Raw genomic sequence first — 11939 nt, 5'->3', positions numbered from 1 at the left:
ACCTATTGCACAGGTACTTTATACAGCAACTTGATATGGAACCTGGCCTACAGGTAACTTACCACCGTGTACCTACAACATAGGTTCTAAAACATGTGAGGCTTATCGGCCATCTGCTGGCTTCACTCAACTTTGTCACACCATTCTCTGCCTCGGCGAAGAACATCCTTGCCCTCTTAATTTGATTCTTCATGAAACTCCTCTACTTGTCTGTGACCTTTCCAGCACATATGTCAGAATCAGTAAGCCCTGCTTCTGCAAGTTCATCTTGTGGTAAATAAATTCTTCCTCTCCTTGCACTGGTCAAGAAAATGCTTATAAGCGGGATACAAAATGAATAAAAGTGTGAGCTAATTACTACTAATGATAGAGTAAATTCCAATAGTAGATGACAACCCATGTGATCTTAAACAAAAGCAAAGTATTTACAAAGGGGGAAAACCAGCTCCTGCCCAATTCAAAGTACACATACTCCACTCCTAGTTGACTTTTCCATTCTTCATTTTAAATATCTTTCTCTTCTATTGTTTTTTTAGAGTGTTAATTGTTCTTTAATGCTATCAAGAGACAGAGAGAGAATGAAGTCTGTTAAAAGATTCCACTTGCAACTTCATCTCTTCTGTCGCTCTTATTCAACTAGAGCTTAGAGAATTGTATCTTGGAGTCTTTTGTGACTTTCAAAAGAACAACTGAAATTAGACTGTCAGGGTCAGCTAAAATTGGATAGCCTACCAGTGAGTTACATGCCAGCTAAAATTGGATAGCCTACCATTGAATTATAAGCCAGCTTTACTTATAGTTTTGGGCACTAGAGGTAACCTCGAATAGTATCTATGGCACAGGTAACCTATAAATAGTGTACCTATGGCGAAGGTACTCTATGCAGTGGCTTGATATGGAGCTTCACGGAGAGCCTATCCTACAGGTAACTTCCGAAAGTGTACCTATGACACAGGTACCTGCTATAGGAAATAGAGTTCAGGGGGGAGAAGGGAGATGAGAGATAGAGGAGGAGAGTAATTGAATCAACCAGTATATTTGGTCTCTGTATTGCAGCCGTATATAATGTACAGAGAGTAGACTTTCTCAAGTCTATTTACAGAAAGAAGCAATACATGGTAAGTACAATAATTTCATATATGTTATGAATCAATTCTAGCTAATATGTCGTTGATCTTGGGAGGAAGAATCTGTCAAGTCTGATTTGGGGAAATAAACTGATTTCCTGGGATGAACCGGAGTGATATTCTCTTTACCCTCCCTCAAGCGTAGCGGAGCAACGCGGAGATTAAGCTTGGATTTGAGAAGTGAAAACCGATCACGACCGAGACCTTTAGTAAATATGTCAGCAAGCTGACGAGAGGAAGGAACATAGGAGGTACGAAGAGCCTTTCGAGCAACTAATTCACGAACAAAGTGGTAGTCGATCTCGATATGCCGGGTGCGAGCATGAAAAATAGGGTTGGCAGCCATATAGAGAGCAGAGAGATTGTCAACATAGATGCAGGGGGCAGAGCGAAGGGGAATGCCCAGTTCACGAAACAAGTAACAAAACCAGCGAAGTTCGGCTGCAGTATGTGCAAGAGCTCTATATTCAGCTTCAGTACTAGAGCGAGAAACAGTAGACTGTTTCTTGGCAGTCCATGTGAGAAGATTGGGGCCAAGGAAAACACAAGCACCAGTAGTAGACCGGCGATCATCAACAGAACCAGCCCAATCAGCATCAGAGAAACTCCGTAAGGAAAAATCAGTGGACTTATGGAAGATAAGACCTTGCTCAAGTGTACCTTTAATGTACCGAAAAATGCGCTTGACAACTTGAAGATGAGAGGTTCGAGGGTTGTGCATAAACTGGCACACCTGGTTGACAGCGAAGGAAATATCAGGTCTGGACAAGGTAAGATACTGGAGGCCACCCACCATACTCCGATGGGTGGATGGATCAGGCAAGGGATCACCATCCAGACAAGAGAGCCGAGTGTCAGAGGGCAAAGGGGTAGGAGATGGTTTGCATTCAGTCAAATGAAACCGGGTCAATAAATCCACTGCATAGCGAGTCTGAGAGAGAAATAAATGGTCAGAAAACCGATTAATTTCCATGCCAAGGAAAAAGTTGAGCTCACCCATACAGCGGCTGTCAAAAGTTGAACATAGTTGATCAATGAAGTGGTTTACACTTGGTGAGGGAGAGCCAGTAACAATGATGTCATCCACATACACTAGAACATACACTGTGCAGGAAGAGGAGCGACGAATAAAGAGCGATGCATCAGAGTGACTATGAACAAAGTGCTGGGCAAGGAGAAAGGCACTAAGGCGTTGGAACCAAGCTCGAGGTGCCTGCTTAAGGCCGTACAGAGCCTTGTGGAGCCGACAAACATACTGAGGGTGAGAGGGATCATGAAAACCAGGGGGTTGTTTCATGTAGACCTCCTCTTGCAAGTACCCATTCAAGAAGGCATTACGAACATCCAATTGCTGAAGAGGCCAATGGTAGGAAAGTGCCAGAGACAATATAGTGCGAATGGTAGCCGGTTTGACCACCGGGCTAAAAGTTTCCGCATAATCAAAGCCTTCCTTCTGATTGAATCCCTTGGCAACAAGACGAGCCTTGTATCTGTCAATTGAGCCATCTGCCCTCCGTTTAACTTTGAAGACCCACTTGCACCCCACAATATTCATGCGGGAGGTGGCAGGAACTAAGGACCAGGTCTGGTTCTTCATGAGTGCAGCATATTCATCGTGCATAGCATCGAGCCAGTGGCTATGTTTGGAAGCATGGGTAAAGCTGGTAGGTTCAAGGGACAGGGGATCAGAAGGTTCAGCAGAAAGGGCAAGGGGTAAGGGATGGGGGCTGGTTTTAGAGTAGAGGGGTTTGGGTTCTGGACCAAATGGGACAATGGTTTGGAGACTCTAGAATTTTTGTGGAGGATTGGGTGTATCTGAAGAGTTAGGGAAAATCGATGGATCAAGAGGTGAAGAAGTGGGAGGTGGGGTAAGGGGTGGGGTTGTTCCGTCAGAGTCGAAGGATAGGTCTGGGGAAATTAAGGGCGATGGGTCTGTGGAAAGGGGCGGCGAGGTTTCTGTGGAAATGGGCAGCGAGGGTTCTGTGGAAAGGGGCGACGAGGTTTCAGTCGAAAGAGGCGGCGAATGGGGGATGCTGGATACCAGAGAAGGATCGGCTGGGTTCGTGGTCAGTGTTGTTGGGGATACAGAAGAGGACAGAGGGGAGAACAAGGGGGTGTCGAAGGAATGGGGGGAGCTAATAGGGTCAGAAGAAATAGGGGGAAGTGATGGGCCTGTGGGATTAAGAGATGAGGGATATGAGGGAGAAGGGCTGACCAGAGGATTAGAGGGCCCAAGAGATATGGGCTGGTCGGCAAGAGAGAGAGGTTGAAGCCCATTTGAGTGCAGAGGAGATGGAAGCTGGGGCTGCTTGTAAGGGAAGGTTGTTTCATCAAAGGTCACATTCCGAGATGTATAGATGCGACCTGAAAAAGGATCAAGACAGCGATAACCCTTATAGTGATCATCATAACCAAGAAATACAAATGGAAGAGATTTAAAAGATAACTTATGCTTGTTGTATGGCACCAGGTGGGGAAAGCAAGCACATCCAAAGCTTTTGAGAAATTTGTAATCTGGTGAACGGTGAAGGAGCTTCTCATAGGGAGACAGGTTATCAAGCTGCGGTGTTGGTAAGCGATTGATCAGAAAAACTGCAGTGGAGAAGGCTTCAACCCAAACTAAAAGGCAATCGTGATTGGGCTAGCAGACAGAGACCCATTGCAACAATATGGCGATGTTTCCTTTCCACTACTCCATTTTGTTGGGAAGTGTAGGGACAAGAAATTTGATGCGATATGCCATTGTCACGTAAAAATGCGAGGAATAATTTGTTGATAAATTCATCCCCACCATCAACCTGCAACTGCTTGATTTTAGAACTAAACCGATTTTCCACCATCTTTTTGAAGGTAATAAATGTAGGAAAGACATCTGACTTCTTAGCCAAAGGATATAACCAAGTGAACCGAGTGTGGTCATCAACAATGGACAAATAATAATGGTATCCAAAATTTGAGGGGACTGGCGCGGGCCCCCATACGTCAAGATGTAAAAGTGCTAATGAGGATTGAGCATGAAGCTGTTTGTATTCAAAAGGCAGTCTACAAGATTTTCCCAATGGGCAAATATGACAATTTTTATTGGAGATAATGGTACCATTAACAGGTAAATGGTACTTATTCAACAAGGTTGTAAAAACTGAATGAGATGGATGTCTAAGGCGTGCATGCCACACTTCCTGTGTCGTGCGCTCTCCATAGAATGCAAGTTGATGAGCAAGATGTGGGGTTGCCTGAATGTGATAAAGCCCATCAGAACTACTGCCAGTAAGAAGTACCGTCCCCGCCTTGATGTCCTTGACATGAAAACCATTAGCATCCAACTCAAAGAAACAATCATTATCACGACAAAAACGACGAATAGATATCAAATTCTTTCGTATTGCAGGTACGCATAGCACTTCATTAAGGTTTAAGGACTTATGTAACCCGGTCACTTTAGTATTGCCAATATGTGTTATTGCTAACTGATTCCCATTGCCAACAACAATTGTATCAGTACCTGTGTAAGGCTGGGCATGCGGTAGAGAAGCGGTGTGGGCGGTCATGTGATGGGTAGCACCGGAGTCAAGACACCAATTGAGGTTTGCTATATCATCAGTAGAAGGAGACGGGTTGACAGCATTTTCAGCCATGTAGGCATGAGGCTTACGATCTGGACAGAAGCAGGCTATGTGACCAGGCCTATCACACTGATAACAAATGACTTCTGAGCGCTGGGTATTTGGAGAATTGCCAGGTGGTGTTGGAAGGAGTGGTGGGCGGCCATCTGTAAGAGTTGCGTGAGAAGGGGCAGATGGTGCAATCTGCTGGTCGCGAGGCTGAGTGTTGTGTCCTTGTGGCCAATTTCCTTGGGTTGATTTCCACGGATCTGTTTGCCCATTGTGCCTTTGAATCCAATTTCTGCCACGTCCACGTCCTCGTCCAGATCCGTGATAGGGGTTGTAATGGCGACCAGCGGAGTTTGAATGAGGTTTTCGCTCATTGGGCATTCGATCAGCAGCCATAGCAACACCTGAGGCCACGTTGAGCGACATGCGTTTCTGTAATTGTTCCTCTCTGAGAGCGAGATCATAAAACTGGTCAAAACCAATATCTGGGTGCAAGTGGAGTGTGGTGGCTAACTCCTTGTATTCAAGCCCAAGTCCGTCTAGAACATAGCTAACGAATTCATCATCATCCATTGTTGCACGAGCTTGTGTGAGGGAATCAAGAAGTGATTTGGCATGGTTGAGGTAGTCAGTCACAGTTGTGGTGTTATCCTTCCTGAGGGTGCGAATTTGGTCTCGAAGGATCCGCACACGGGTACCTGCAAGGGGTGAGAGGCGCTTGCCCAGAAGATTCCAAGCCTGATAGGCCGTGGTACACGGGATGAGTAGAATCTTTATGGAAGAGGAGGAAGTCGCCTTGATCCAACTCAGGACCAGTTTGTCTCTGGCGAACTCAGGATGCACAGAGCCATCTTCTTGCACTTTGGGTGGGTCTGTGGTTTTCTTGATGACCTCTGCAGGGCCATGCATCTCCAATACGTCTTCAAATTGTGATTTCCAACTCAAATAGTTGGTTCTGTCCATGGGAATTGGGAACAGAGATGAGATGTTGAAAGAGGTGGGCAAGGATGGGAATGAGAATGAGGGTGAGGCAAGCTTTGACATTTCAGAAATCAGTTTTGTCATATCAATATGACTTGATTCTCCAGACTTGGGTGTGTTTGCCATTTGATTGGGTAGGATCGAAAAACGTGAGCTTTGGCTCCGAAGAGCTCTGATACCATATAGGAAACAGAGTTCAGGGGGGAGAAGGGAGATGAGAGATAGAGGAGGAGAGTAATTGAATCAACCAGTATATTTGGTCTCTGTATTGCAGCCGTATATAATGTACAGAGAGTAGACTTTCTCAAGTCTATATACAGAAAGAAGCAATACATGGTAAGTACAATAATCTCATATATGTTATGAATCAATTCTAGCTAATATGTCGTTGATCTTGGGAGGAAGAATCTGTCAAGTCTGATTTGGGGAAATCAACTGATTTCCGGGGATGAACCGGAGTGATATTCTCTTTACCTGCGATTACCTATACGTACCTGCGACAAGAGCTTACCTATATGATAGGTTTGAAGTTTGGCTTATACCTGTGACATAGGTACCTGCAATTACCTATACGACAGGAGCTTACCTATACGATAGGTTGTACCCAGAACAAGAGTGAGATTATAATTGTTGGACATCGTGCAAATGAACAGATTAAGTCTGTCAATATATGAACAAACATTCTCCAATATATAATGGCAAAATCCAACAAAAACATTCTCCATTCTCCAACAAATGAAAATGAAAATCATTAAAAATGATCAAACATGAGAAAATATAGTACGCATCCCAACATCCATTAAATGGAAAACACTAATAAATGAAAAACACCATTAAAACAGAAAGCAATCTAGTTTATTCTGTATGCATCCCAACATCCATCTTCATCGTTTATGAACTTCCCAAGCACATGTACTCTCATATTCTTCATTGCTCCAATAGGGAATACGTTCTCCAATGCCTTTCCTTCAGATAGCGTTTTGATCATGTACATCACAGCAACCCCAGCATCAGCACTACAACATGTTAAAGCAAGCAGTTTGAAAGAACAATCTTTATAATGTAACAACTCCAAAATCCCAAAAACTATTCACAAACCCGAGAGGATTTTGTTGTGGGCATTCTGTATTTGACTTCATAGGATAATCAACACAATTCTCTGTCAACCATGTAAGCATTTCCCGATCATCTTGTTTAAGGTTGCACTATTATGTTACGACTTCACCCCTCCTCATAACATGTTTCCATATTTCATTTTTTTGCGAAATTGTATGAACACTACTTTTGGTGAACTGAAAGTGGTTGGTAATTTTAGCTTGCTACAATGTGACAAATGTTGTTGTTACTATATTTCAAAGTAGTAACTGTATATAAGTGAAGGAGCATCTGGTAAGAGGTACTTACTAATTTTAATGCATCATCCAAGTAAGGGTCAGTAGTTGTGCTATCATTTGGTTGTAAATTATTGTAGTAGTCCCACAGCCACTTTGTTTGTTCAAGACTAACAATGTAAAATGTTCCTCTTTGACATGAATAATTGGAATAAACAGTAAATCGTTCTCTTGCAAATTCTTCAAAACCACTTCAACATACATGGCAACTTTTCCAACTTCGTCCCTACATTTCATAAGTTCCTAGGAAATGAAGAAGATTAGATAATAATCAATCCATAGCCTGCAAAGAAGACCCAAAACGCCTATATTTCATAGACCTTACAAAAAACATACCCTATGGTACAAAAATCATTGAAAATACCACTCATACAACATATGGTACAAGCAAGGTAACAAAGAAATAAATTTTTTTTAAAACAATGCAAGGAACCAGGAAGGTAACAGAAATAAACGAGATTAATAGGTAATGGACATAGATATATATCTGCTCACAGGTAAAAAAACATGTGCTACTGGTACCACTTTCAAATATTATGTAGGAAACGAAGAGAATGAGTTAGTAATTGAACATACCGAACCAAATGTTGGCAGAAAACATGACTTCAATTGGCCCCTCGGTACAGCCATTTGATCAATAGTAAGAATCTCTAAGAATGAATCCATTACCTACAAGGGCCATAGCACAAATGAATATTTATACCTGCTTTAAAATCAGTACATATCCTCAAATTATTCACTGTACATATAAAGCAAAAAAATACATATTTTACATGTGCAGATATAATTACCTGTATACTCACTGCTTCCTCATTCAAGAGTCGTAGTGCATCTTTGCGATACACCGCAGAACGCACGCCATGCCAGAAGGCATCCCTATGATGACAGAAAAGCAACACAGATGACAAATCATAGGATCAGAAACAAAGAAACAAACATACAAGAGGATGACTTTAAAAATAAAATTGATAACTTCATACAAAACTTACATAGGGTTGTTGGCATCTAAATATTTCTTAAATATGTCAGCTTTGATCAGTTCACAATTGTATATCATTTTGTACCCTTCTAGCTTATGATTTGGTTATGTTATTGAGTCAAACGTGTGCTTTTAATCCCTTTTCTGTTTATCATTCAGTTCATTGGGCCTTAGGTAGCAATGGTGTCTTTGGATAAGAAAAGATGCAAAATGGTGCAAAAACGAGCAGACGGGGTTGGCAACTCATTTCGGCCTTAACATCTTTCTCCGAACTTGGATTGGCCCAAATAATATGTAGTTGGAAAGATGAGAGTCTGAACTTCAAGATGGACTACTCAAATGCATCAGATAATGAAGTTGAGCCTAATTCGTGAGCCCATATACACACCAGGCTTAGGATTGTAGTTTTCAGTTGTTGAGCCTTGGATACTTTCTTTGAGCCATGTGACTCACCACAGCTTTCCTTGACTTTAGACCTGACATGTTGAGCAATTTAGGGAGGTGTGTCAGCTACTCAAGTGCAATTGGATACTTTCTTTGAGCCATGTGACTCACCACAGCTTTCCTTGACTTTAGACCAGACATGTTGAGCAATTTAGGGAGGTGTGTCAGCTACTCAAGTGCAAAGGAGTCATTCTTTCTCTGCCATCACCAACCACCCAAACTCATCCCAAATCACCTCTTTAGTTGCCATACTCTAGACATGAGAAAGTGCTTCCTTCCATTTCCTACGAATTTGTTCTTTCTCTGCCATCACCAACCACCCAAACTCATCCCAAATCACCTCTTTAGTTGCCATACTCTAGACATGAGAAAGTGCTTGGAGTAGCATTAGACGTGGAGAAGCACCTGGAGAAGCCTTGGAAACCACAAGCAACTTCAGAATTGGGTTTCTCTACTCTTATTGCATTCAATATGTGTTCTCATTTTTGCTTAAGTTCCATTTCCATTATGAGTAGCTAAATTCATAACTAGGGCTATGATGTAACCTAACATGAATATTCTGGGTTTATAAGTTGAAGTTTTGAGTTTGAAGTTTGATTCATGATTCATATTCCTATTCTTTATGCTTATCAGTTAATATGCTTGTTTGGATGATTGATCACCATTAGAACTTGTATATTAGCTACCTTGGTTTGAATCAAGAGTAGACACCATGCTTTGATTTGAATTGAACTATGAATAAGAAAAGTGTGTATGGACATTCGACAACAGGGATTAGATACATGCTTGGTTGTTTAAATTGTTCTTCTATGCTTAATGGGTTCCTAATGCTTAATTTAAATTAGACAACAAATGATCAAGTTAGGGAATTAGGAGCACAAGGTTAGGACCAGACACCATGGCCTAATCATACTTTAGCTAGAATCAATCTTTGAATCCGAATGAGACTTGTCACTTGACTCCTTATAACCCAGAATTGAATTGTTATGGTGAATCGAATGCCCTAGTCTCCCAATCTGTTTTTCAGCCTACAAAAGTACTCTTTCTTACATTTGTTCACTTTGCTTTTGTTTGAAATTTCGTTTTGCCTCATTTGTTCAACAATTACAATCACTCTTGCTTTAAATTCTATTTTAGACTTAACCTCCTACTTTCTTGAATTTGGTAATCTAAGTACATAACTAATTTTAACTTCTCAGTCCTCGTTGGTACGACCTCGTACTTGTCTTGCTATACTACTAATTGGCCCGTACAATTGCGAGTTAACATTTTAACAACTAATTTTGGCGCCGTTGCCGGGGACTGAATGAAAGTTCTTCCCTGGTTATGTGCCCAAGGTTACCCCATTCTTTTAGAAGTATTAATTAACTCAAATTATTTTCTGTTTCAGGTAGTTTATGTCTAGTAATCCTTTCCTTGAACAAGTGAAGGTCTTGCTATCCACACTGACCTCCCAGGGTCTTCACCTTCAAATTCGGAATCAAGTTCAGACCAAGAAGAAGAAGAGATGGCTGCCAATGAGTTCATGGGAGACCTTGATATCCCAACAATTCCAGCATCCCCTTCAAGCATCTTGCTGCCCACCGCAGCTCGAAACTGTGAGCTTAAATCTTCTCATCTTAATATGCTCCTTTCTTTTTATGGTTTACCTAATGAAGATCCATTAACTCATATAAAGGATATTTTTAATGTTGTGAGCTCTTTTCCCTTGACAGGTGTGACGGAAGAGCAACTTCGAATGAGAGTGTTTCCTTACACTTTGAAAGATAAGGCGAAATATTGGTTGAATTCTTTGAAGCCTGGTTCACTCATGACTTGGGGAGCCATTCAAAAGAAGTTCTTGGAGAAATATTTCTCCACGCAAAAAACCGACATGCTTAGGGACAAGATCTTTCTATTTGCACAACAAGATGATGAGTCGTTTTGTGAAGCATGGGAGAGATTCAACGGGCTGCTCAATCAATGCCCTCATCATGGGATTCCATTGAAGCTTCAGATGCGTATGTTTTATAAAGGACTAACCCCCTCTAGCCATAATATTGTCACTAATTTTGCAGGTGGTTCTTATAAGACTAAAACTCCAGAAGAAACATATGAACTCTTTGAGGAGATAGCAATGGAGACCCAACACACCGATACAAGAGGTAAACGTATTGCTGGTGGTTCTAATGATTCTTCTAGTGTACAGATTTCCAAATTGGAACAAAAGCTAGATGCCCTCCTTGCATTGAACTCAAGACCCTTTGAAGGAAGTGTGTAGCATCTGTGAAACTCATGATCATCCTACCATTTCTTGTCCCTTTGGGGCTGCATATCCAGAATTTGTGCAAGAGCAAGCTAAGTTGGTGAATTCCTACAACCGAGGTCCAATAAATGACCCATATTCTCAAAGATATAATCCAGGTTGGAGGAATCATCCAAACTTTTCATGGAGGAATACACAGAATCAAGCGAATCCCCCTTCACTCCAAAGGCCACAACAATCATCATCGTTGGAGGATTTAGTGAAGCAAATGGCAATCAACCAAAACAATTTCCAGCAAACAACACAAGCTGCCATCTCCAAGTTGGAAGTCCAATTGGGCCAGATAGCTACTGAAATAGCTCAAAGAGAACCTGGGAAATGGCCAAGTCAAACCGTGATCAATCCAAAAAAACCAAGAAGCCAAGGCCGTTCATGTGCTCAGATCAGGTAAGATTGTTGATAACAAAGTTGGTTCTGATCTATCAAATGATGTTGTGGTTGTAGAGGATGAAGATGAAGAAGAAACCACAGCTATGGAAGGAGAACAACCCAAAACGTCCCAATCTACTCCTAAGGCCAAATCTGATTCTCAGGAACCCAATCCATTTCAATTGCATAAAAGAGATGACAAATTTGTGCCATCACATCTTCATCAAGATAGATACATCCCACCTCCTCCATATATTCCACCGATTCCATTTCCAGGCCGATTGAAGAAAGCAAATCAAGATAAGGCTTTTAAAGAGATTTATGATATTTTGAGTAAAGTTAATATCAATTTGCCCTTGCTTGATGTTTTTAAACAGATTCCTGCATATGGAAAGTTCATCAAGCACTTGATGACTCACAAGCTCAATTTTACTCCAAGTGAAGAAGTAAAGCTCAACAAGAATGTGAGTGCTGTGTTGCAAAGGAAGCTTCCACCAAAACTAGAAGATCCTGGCAGCTTTAACATTCCCATTAACATCGGAGATAAGACGGTTGGAAGAGCCATGTTGGACTTGGGAGCAAGCATCAATGTAATGCCATATTCAGTTTATCAGGCGCTTGGCTTAGAAGGGATAAAGAAAACCTCAATTCGTCTTGAACTAGCTGATCATTCTATCAAATATCCAAAAGGTATTGTAGAAGATATTTTAGTTCAAGTTAATACACTCATTC

At 41.5% G+C, this 11939-nt stretch overlaps 1 long non-coding RNA gene across 1 annotated transcript; it reads right to left on the bottom strand.

The window, feature by feature from the left end:
- On the bottom strand, positions 6433–7781 carry LOC109950045. Its single transcript, XR_002272394.1, has 3 exons — positions 7687–7781; positions 7124–7353; positions 6433–6735 (listed from the first exon to the last, which is right to left on the bottom strand). It is a non-coding gene; the product is annotated as an uncharacterized LOC109950045 (long non-coding RNA).

This window comes from Prunus persica, chromosome G6 (assembly GCF_000346465.2).
Source record: "Prunus persica cultivar Lovell chromosome G6, Prunus_persica_NCBIv2, whole genome shotgun sequence".
In the NCBI taxonomy this organism is placed as follows: domain Eukaryota; kingdom Viridiplantae; phylum Streptophyta; class Magnoliopsida; order Rosales; family Rosaceae; genus Prunus; species Prunus persica.
Note: the sequence above shows the minus strand (reverse complement) of the source record. Positions and strands in the feature narration are given on the sequence as shown.